The 10,604-nt window shown below is 34.0% G+C and overlaps 1 long non-coding RNA gene across 1 annotated transcript; it reads left to right on the top strand.

Annotated features, from left to right (window-relative positions):
• The first annotated feature begins 903 nt into the window (after positions 1–903).
• Positions 904–2,320, top strand: LOC125056753. Its single transcript, XR_007118108.1, has 2 exons — positions 904–1,328; positions 1,492–2,320. It is a non-coding gene; the product is annotated as an uncharacterized LOC125056753 (long non-coding RNA).
• The last annotated feature ends 8,284 nt before the right edge of the window (positions 2,321–10,604 follow it).

Genomic DNA, 10,604 nt, shown 5'->3' with positions numbered 1-10,604 from the left:
ATACTAACTTGTGACAATAGATGGCGTTGTTGACGGCAACACAAAATTATTAAGTGATTGTTATATCTTCTTTAACAAAAACTTTTAGCGTTTACGTTGCTTATTAATTAGTGTTGTTGGCTATAGTTTCAAATGTATAGGACGCACGATGCCTTTATAAGGTTTCATGGTAGCCGGGGATATACGAAAGGCAAGATTTTCAAATTGGATATCTAATGAAAGTGAGTTACAAAGTTTATCAAGGGAATAGCTTAATACAGCATGTTCCTTAAAATTGTATACGGTATTATGAAGAAGAATAAACTGAAGAATATATTATGAACTGAAGAAGTAAATGATTATTGTTGTCATCAGTACATTTTCTCATAGTGACAGCCGTAACCATATACCATGAAACGTGTCTGAAACTAAAGCTAATAGATAAGAATAATGATAACAAGCTATACATATATGTACTTTACAAAGAAATAATTGGATTCATTAAATAACATAATGGTACTTTTTGGGCCAATGGCACGTATAACAGATCTTTGTAAGGCATTTGTGTATTACCTGTATTGTATTTTTCACATTTTTAATTGTAATATGTTTAAAGTATTGCTACTAATTTAAATTTTTTTACACATAAAAGTACACAAATGTTCTAAACGAGTATTAGGGTGAGATCTATAGTCCGCACTTGGACTTTGCTCAGACTTACCTTACGAAAAACTTTGCTTAGTGTACACTAAGGTTAAACTATGATTTCGTATTTATAGACATTTTAACGGTGAGATTAAGCTAAGCCCAAGCTAAGACAGCAAATGTCAAAATACAAATTGATGTTTCAGTTCATGCAATACTTTGTTTATTATCCTTTAAAAAAGTAAACAATAACAAATATTTAAACATCTAAAACGGTACACATATATCTTCAATTTATTGTTATTTATGTATTCATTTATTTTATTATTGCAATAACTAGAAATTTACGAGTAACCTTTAGAAAATGTATTAATTATTTAAAGATGACAATAATTTTGTTACGTAGAACGGATCGCATTGTTTTGACAACAGCAACAGAGCACTTGTATCAAATATCAACAATTGAAAATTTTGCCTAAAGTGTTGTATATGTTCGGAACGAATACAACCAAAATCCTTCCATCCTGTACGGTGAGAATGAATTCAAAAGAAGGAACCGTATTTTGAAACACACGGTATTAAATGTGATCCTGCTACTGATCATTACAAACTTGCAACCTTATAACAACAGAGGATCGCCAAACCTACCGCAATTGCAAATACTTTTTGCATTAAGGCATAAAAATGCAACTGGATGTTTTCAGGTAATATTGTGTTCATAAATATGTATGGTTTTTCGATTTGAATATTATAGGTACCTATGTATTCTCAAATGATTTTAAATACATTATATGTTGAAGACATTTGTCTTCTGACTTTCAGAAACATAACATATATGTAACTAATAATAATTCATTGACATTACAGATGGTGTGTGGTGATCTGAACAGAATAAGCCAATCTACAGTCTGTTTATTTATAAATAAAGTCTCTGCAGAGTTGAGTAAATTACTTCCTAGATTTGTAAATTTTCCAAGAAATATGAACACAGCCAAAAGGAAGTTTGAAGAATTAATAAGATCTAATACTCACCATGACCTAAACAGTATAATCAGAGCTATTGACTGCACCCATATAAAAATTAATAGACCCAAAGGTATCGCTCACTCTGAAGCATACAGAAATAAAAAAGGGTAATTTTCTGTAAATGTGCAAGCAATAATAGGGCCTGATATGGAAATATTTGATATAGTGACCAGGTGGCCTGGCAGTTCACACGACAGCAGGATATTTAGAAACTGCCAGGCGTATGCAAGGCTGCTAAATGGTGAACTAGAAGGAGTTTTAGTAGGTGACAGCGGTTATCCGGCACTTAACTTCATGTTAACAACACTTTTATATCCAACGACAAGAGCTGACAATAATTATAATTATTCTCAAATAAGAACTAGGCATATTGTTGAAAGGGTTTTCGGAGTGTAGAAAAGGAAATTTCCATGTTTACAGCTAGGACTACAGTCAAAATTGACAAAATATACTAGTTATATATAATTATAGCTTGTGCTGTATTGCATAATATAGGTATATAGAGTCATAAGCATCCCCTATGCTTATGATGATGGTGATCTTGCTGACAGCAGAAGTTGAGTAACACAGAAACAATGAAAGATCTCCTACAGGTCTAGCATTCCGGCAATCTGTGATTGCACAATTTAACTAGGTAATTTGTTCGGTAATAAAGAATATCAAAACAAAACTTGTTTCATTTTAAACATTTATTTTCTGATTCTTTTTTTGAGTGTAATACATATTTCTAATACTAATTTATATTTTTGTTGAAGAAATTCTATTTCTAACAGATTTTTTAATTTTATATGTTCCACTCCTATCTCAAATTTTTTAGGGTAGTCAGGTAATAAATGGTAGAAGATTCAGGGAAACGAAAATAACAGATGTGAAGCGAGAGTCATCGGTTAGGTTATAGTTTGAATTTCGTTGTCACTATAATATGCCAGGGCTGCCAGGTGACAGATACGATATCACACCAGTTATTTATAAGATCTCTCAAAAATGGGGTTGAACACTTATATAAATAATGTAAATAAACAACAATAGATACCATAATAATGTATAATTATTTTATTTCATGCATTTCATAGGTATTTATCAAGATCATTTAAAATTTCTTTGAATTCAAATTCTATTTTTCCCAAAGTCTATGGAACTCTGATACCAAATGGCAACACCGTTCATTAAAAACCGACAAAAATAAAAAGTCCAGTAAAAGATATGATGGTAGAGCAAATTTTAGGCCATTATTTTTGTTAGGCTTATAGTCAAAGTTTTTGGTAAGTCGTCGATTTCGTGGACTTGAGATTAAGCTAAGCCAACACTAGGGAGGGATTCGCAGTTTGCTCTATAAATACCGACTGTGTCTTAGCTCGATAGTTAAGTCAGAGTAAAGTCCAAGTGCGGACTATAGATCTCACCCTTAGATTGTATCTTTGGGGTGGCAATATATTGATGGAAACACAAAATTATAAAATCGATACTTTTAAGGTTATAAAATAACATTTCCATTATATCGGGATTCCATTCTTGTAACGTGGCTCAAAATATAATATCAAGCCACAACCGCAGTTATTTCTCCAAGACAAAATACAGTCCACAGTAATAGGTGTGAATATTTCAATATTCATGAATTAATCAAAATTTCAAATAGTTACCTCCTTTATAGAACTGGGGGCAAACGGGCAAGAGGTTCACCGTATGTTAAGTGATATCGCTCAAGGACACTCTCAATGCCAGAGGATTCGCGGGTGCGTTGCTGGCCTTTTAATTATTGGAACGCACTTTTCTTAAAGGAGCCTAAGTCGAATTCGTTCGGAAACACTTCAGCGGTTAACTGGTGAGGTGGTGCACGGCAAAAACTAAACGCTTAGATGTGGAAAAATGTATCTTTGATGTGACTAAAGAATAAAAACTTGCTTACTGTATTCAATTAAACCAATGTACTACGTATTCGGATCTAAGACTCAAGACGCCAGTCAACATGGAAAATTTCTAAACACCACGATAAAAACATATGCCCTATCACTTTAGTGAGACTTCAGTTAGTCCTGACGACTCATTGGTCTAGTGGTTAGTACCCCTGACTGCGAATCCATAGGTCCCAGGTTCGATCCCCGGCTGGGACGAACATCGATGTGATAAGCATTTGGTGTTGTGCTTAGGTCTTGGGTGTTTAAATATGTAATTATATGTCTATCTATCTATAATATGTATGTATAAGCGTAAATCAATGTAATTGGACGTAGTATATGTGTGGTACATAACTTACAGCTGAGTAATTTTTGTGAACGATCACGAATATCAAAGCACCGTGAAATATAGCCGTTACATGGGAAGGTCTCAAACAGAATATAAATGAGGTTATGTATTATTTGTAATGTTTAGGTAGCTTTGGAATGAATATTACGTGATGGCAAATGCGTTACGTTTTTACAATAAATGTACAAAGTAAGAATAGAACAATTCTTGTTCAGGTTTTTCCTCAAAAACCGTAAGTCTTTAATTTAATTCCCCAAGATACACTCAATAAATCTATGGAGAAGATTCAGAATTGAAAGTATTATTATTATGTAGAATAACAAGACTAAGAAAAATTATCCAACCTGTTTTTAAAAGCGTTCAAAAAGCACTAAAAACACTTTCCGAAAACCTATACCTGTCAGCCACTACTCACTTTGGCAGAAAGTTCTTTAGAGAATTTGTATACTATTGAGTGGTCTTTAGTTTCAAAAAACTACTCAAATATGTATTCTCACTTCAAAGTACGATTTCTTTAGTATGATGAGTCTCTGAATGTTACAGTCATTATGTCTCAGCCAACAACGGAAAACACCATCAAAGTTGTGGTTTGCCGACGCACTATTAACTGTTTGAAGAGTTTCGTTTCGAGTTTGAGAGTGGCAGAATGTGGAATTAAATTTAAATTAACAGTCACCAAGCTAGGCAAGTAATGAAACGTCATCGATCCGAGTCATTTGCCTAGCTGTTTGATCAACTGGCTGAATATCTTTCAGGCCGCTAGTTAAACGGCGCCGTTTAGTTAAAAGGCTAGGCTGTTAATTGAACGGCTTAATAAGCTAGTTGGCTGCGACATATATGTCGTCATAACAATTTACCAACTCTACTTTCTTCAAGAGTTGAACATTTACTTTCTCAATGGCTTTAGCGTGAAGCTCTCATCTCTGAGGTAGTAGGTTCGAACCCCGGTTGTGCATGACGACTATGTGCGCATTTAACATAACTCGCTCGTATTCAAGGAATCAATTATAAGGATACCATGCTTTAAGTTTAAACCCATAGATGTAGTATCAGACTTGTGTGCCTGGGCCTGCCTATTAGAAACAAACAAATGACGATGAAATATATACCAACCAAGGGTCACTGTTTTTTTTAAATCTTATTCAAAATATTAATACACATTTTATACAGAACTATCAAATGCTACTCTAATAAAGAATTCCATTATTCCCTCAACAATACAACAACTTTCAAAGATTTCCGGACAAAGCTAATGGCATCGTTTTTCGCAACATTTCTATTGATAACTAATCATTTGTGTAGAACTTTTTATATTAGTTTCTTTACATACATAGACTGCTGGCCCAACTTTTCAGTCAGTACGTTAAAATTGCGTCCATACCATTCTTATGTGAGCAAATATAGCTTGCTCGTACGATTTAAAAATCGTGAGGCATTTTAATCCCTTTTGATGTCAAATGTCTGCAGCTAAAGTCTAATAACCTACTTGTCAATAAAAGGAAATTATTAAAGAAACATGTAGAAGTACAATTCCGTAGCAAATAAATCTCGTGAAGCAATTAACACTGAAATTTTACGAACGTGAAATATACGTATAGACTTCTATTATTGAAAAGCTTTCAAATTCTCACCTATTCTATAATTACCAAATATTATTATAAAAACCTTCTTTTTGTAATCTGTTCTCAATCTATCAGAGGATGACAATAGTTTTAAGTCTTGTCGTTTAAAGTTAATATAAGTATTCAAATTAAATATGTGTATTTTGTTTTTTTTCTCTGCGGATATTTGCAATCAACCTTAAGGCTATGAGCCAATTTGTTCTTTGGTGCTGTCATGTGGAGTGACTTTCCAATGCATCTACTCATCTTCTGCCTAGAGCTATTGGTGGTGTTTTAGCTCTAGAATATGGTGACGCTTTAGTCAACTTACATACTGTCTAAAGGTGAGTTGGCGAGCAAGATCGTTCGGGTGACAGCTTTCTTTGTATTTAGCGGCCAGTATCCGGATTTCCTCTTTGATAGGTCATTTTAAGGTGTACTTCGTTGTTGGTATCATGGTACTTTTGCAACTGTTCTTAGGATCTTGTTCTATTGTCGCTGGAGTATGTTTATTTTGGTATCCCCACAGTTGAAGGCCAATTGCCCCACAGTATCTTGTTATATAAGCTGTTGTTAGCATGCTAACCCACGCCCTTTTATATTTGGTCTAGTTTTTACACCGAAATTACGTACAATAGTACGTAGCTTCTATATTTGTATGCTCTCCTGGGAAATGTTCAACCAAGTTCAGAGACAGAATTGCGTTTGTGGTTTAGCCTTCATAACTGAGTTGCGTTTAATACAATTAGCTCGGGGTTCCATTTTCTTCACAAAGAGACTTTAAAGCGTTGTAAATTTTCAAACTATAAAGTGTATTATCATTAAACGCGTTTATATTTCGTTTCTACACCGCGCTATCGAAGTGTTTGTTAATAATTTCCGCTTCGGCAACTGGGGCCTTATTGACAGCGAATCGGTGGTTGGACTGGTCCCTTTTTATAAGAACTAAACAAACCATTCCCATGCATGTGATAAACCATTAATAATGTACGTGTAACGCGGTAACGTAGCGGTAACGAGCTCTTCTTAACTGGACGACTCATTCAGTCTCAAAATGCACGAGGGTATTAACGCCGGTCTTTTTAATATTTTTTAATAAATGTCTGAATTTCCACTGTAACTTAATGTATAACAAACAAGCTAAAATAAATAAATCAGTGGCACTACAACCTCTTTAGGTCTGGGCGTCAGATTTCTGAATCTGTTTTATGATAAGTAGGTGATCGGCCTCCAGTGCCTGACACACGCCGTCAGCTTTTTGGGTCTATACATGTCTGTTTCCTCAAGATGTTTTCCTTCACCGTTCGAGCGAATGTTAAATGCGCTCATTGAAAGAAAGTCCATTGGTGCATAGCCGGGGATCGAACCTACGACAGGGATGAGAGTCGAACGCTGAAGCCACTAGGCCAACACTGCTCTGCACTGCAAACAAGCATAAAAGTTCAACGAATTATCACCGTATTTGACTTTCAAATCCAAATAGAATCTTCAAACCCCTTTTATGTAAATTCAATCTCGCCAAACAAAAATATCTAACATACCCCAAAAATATTTATCAGCAATTGCTTTGATGTTCGTTATTACAATGAAAACGTTTTTAGATGAAAATGATATGAACAAGCTTAAACGTTTGCTTTGTTACGTAAAATTATCCAACTTAGCTTTATAATTTACTCTTAAGGCGTTACTTGCATTCCGACCACCGAATTGCTCTATTTAAGCTGCGAATGTGCTTAAGTTTAACTATGTTCACTAAATTGGCAACTTGAAAGCTCGTTAACGCGATGTAAGCCATATAATTAAGTACGGTATTTTATTAGGAAACTATAAACAGTTTTTGCTGCGTACCACCACTATGAAACCAGCTGCCCACTGAAGTATTTCCGAACCAATTCGACTAAGGGCCCTTACGAAAGAAGCGTACCAATTCTTAAAAGGTAGGCAACGCACGTGCGAGTCTTCTGGCAATATGTGCCCATGGGCGGCGGTATCACTTAACATCAGGCCTTCTGGCCGTCTGCCTTATGTTTTATAAAAAAAAATAACTAGGCCCTCAAAGAATCAGAGTCAAAACTTAGAGTGAGATTCAGAATCGAATGTGCTAAGTGCGGCTTCCATATGTCAAAAACGTATAATCTTACTCTTTTTTGAAATTCGAGGTGGGAATGCAATTGCGCAATGCGCATCCTGCTACTTTCGCCAGGGGACAGGGACTCGACCCATACTAGAATGTCTGCTACTCAGAGGCTGGGTGAGCACTGAGCAATACCCACATAAACCATTGATAGTTCCTACATAGCCATAAGAGAAGTTCCCGAATCGCTCTCACATTCTACCAGGTCACCCTGAATCTTAACGCAAATTTTATACAAATAAAATATTGAAAAGATTTGTTTAGTAAATAGTTTAAGTTGAAATCATATTTGCCGTAATATTAGTCCTTTTGTTAAAGCTGTCGAAACTTTATATCAAAAATTCCTTTCAATCGTTACTCGAAGTTCTAAACTTATATAAGTTATATTAGTTTAGAACCCTTGGAGTACGTTGTTAAATTATTATACTCATTGTCGACTAACTACCCTTAGATTAATATAACTTCTATCGAATTTTATCGAAATATTTTTTATGACCGAAAACTGGCAATATAACCTTGGGGTATTTGCGTTTCATTGAGGCATCGCAAGGGCGTTTTTTTGGTCCCAATTGAAATTTAAATCCAGACCGCATGCAATCGAACATGTACTAGATCCATTACAGTAAACTTAATCATTGCTAATTCTTTGGCATTTGACCGGACTGAGACCTTCCCTTTATTGTAATTTAAGTCAACTCGCGCTCTCCATAAAAACATCCGTCAATATTTCAATTACTATTACGTTAACGGTACGTATATTCTACCTTCCGTTGGGAGTTTAATTCATTCCAAGAAAGCCTTAAAAGATTGATCGAGAAAATAAATTAGAAATTTCAAGCCTGAAGAGGCGGTTTATTGAAACCGAGCGTTTAGACAATGATATCTTTATTTTTCTTTTCGATTATTTAAAAAAGTAATTTTCAACTTGAAGAAGGCCTTGGAGTGTAAATTTATTTATATTCCTTTTATTCTATAAGTCGGTTTAAGATAATGGACTTTTCAATATGTGCCAATACTTGCTCATAAGGTGAAGAAACGTTTAAGATCAATAAGACAGCGTGTGTCAGGCACATGTTACGTTAGTGCTTATAAAGAAAAATGACACAGTAAGGATTCTGAAATCAATATTCCTTTGTTCCTATATCCGATTGATTTAGTCAATCTATATATCTAATAAAAAAATTCTCGTGTCGCGGTGTTTGTAGTTAAACTCCTCCGAAACAACTTGACCGATGCTCATGAAATTTTGTGTGCATATTGGGTATGTCTGAGAATCGGACAACATCTATTTTTCATCTTCCTAAATGTTAAGGGTAGTCCACCCCTAAATTTTTAGATAAATTTTTATTTTTTTTTATGATACAGCATTAAAAAATACATACAACCCCACAAGTATTGAAAAATTATACTTATATGAAATGATTATTTCATTGCTTTGTTTCTCATTCCTCAACCATTCAATTACAATGTGCCACAGCGAAACGTGGCAGGAAACCGTTAAAAAAGTTTGTATGCTGTATCATAAAAAAATAAAAACAAAAAAACAATAAAAAAAAAAATAAAAAAAATAAAAAAATTATTATCACTTAGGGGTTTGAAATATAGATAGTAGCCGATTATCTGACTTAATGAATATGAATAAAATATTTCATAAGAATCGGTCGAGCCGTTTCGCAGGAGTATGGGAACGAACATTGTGACACGAGATTTTATATATTAGTTAATCAAAGTTCTCGTCTAGGCATTCGCTCTTATTGAGAATACGAAGGATATTTCTTATCTCAATTTGGCATTTGTAAGACAAATTATTATTCTGTATTAAATTTATTAAGGAATCTGAGTCATAATTAACCAATAAATAATTAATAATCAACTATTACTACACTATATTAAACCACTAAGCTTAGTATTAAGCAACATGTATAAATATTAATTAAAAATTCGTCATCCATAACATAAACATTTCAAAGATTTATGAAAAATTGTCCCGTACACCAATAAAAGAGTTACAAAATTTTAATATCACCTACAGCCATTACTGGCGGTATTAATATGAGCCATATTTTGCATAAAGTGCACTAAACAATGGCTGAAAGCTTTTAAAACTATTGTAAAAACTCCCACATACACTACACTGGAGCTTTTGAAAACAGGACATTTTTAAATTGCGCGCCCAATAAGTCGTATAAGCTTTTTTTGAATTTGAACTGCTTCTGAAGTTCTTAATTTGAATTGAAACAATGGAATTTTATATGAAACTGAAACGACAAATGTGCATTTCTCCCACATATAAAATAGATTTAAAAGATTTTACTCACACTTTTACGCAAGAGTAGCTCCGATCTCTCTCTCAACCTAAACAAAAATTAGTTTTAATAAAAAAATCATGGTAACAGAAACTATACAAATGTGCAATAGCTTTACAATAGCTCCTATTTCACCATGCCTCCTGCTGATAGAGGACAAATCTTTGTTTTTAATTTGTTGTTTGTTATTATTATTAATTACTTAAAATGTCACATGGGACATGGTGTAATGGTTGCAGCTCCTTACAAAAATTTTGTAAAACAAACAAAAAATGGCGATTAAAACGAGTGGCGGAGAGTTTATTGCCAGTTCTTCTCTCCCGTCTACGCCCTTGATTTGAGAACTGGCAGTAAATGTAAAATTAAAAGCATTAATATGTATTTCTTTACTGACGAGTCATAAGTGTAAATTATGTTAGATATATGATTAAATAGATATATGATTTTTTACTTTACTTTTTCTTTACTACAAGGCCATCATCTGTCCGTAAGTAACATTAAAAGATTATATAGACCTGTATTAGAGAAGGGAAGATCTAATAAAATGTGTTAGAAACTGGTTACGTATCTACGAATCAACCATTTGTATAGTCTATGTATACCATCCGTATCACTCGACGTCCGACGTTCCACAACTGAGCGTTCTTAAGGCAGTTTTTGTCGCCACTA

This window comes from Pieris napi, chromosome 15 (assembly GCF_905475465.1).
Source record: "Pieris napi chromosome 15, ilPieNapi1.2, whole genome shotgun sequence".
NCBI lineage: Eukaryota > Metazoa > Arthropoda > Insecta > Lepidoptera > Pieridae > Pieris > Pieris napi.
This window is presented reverse-complemented; position numbering and strand designations above follow the sequence as displayed.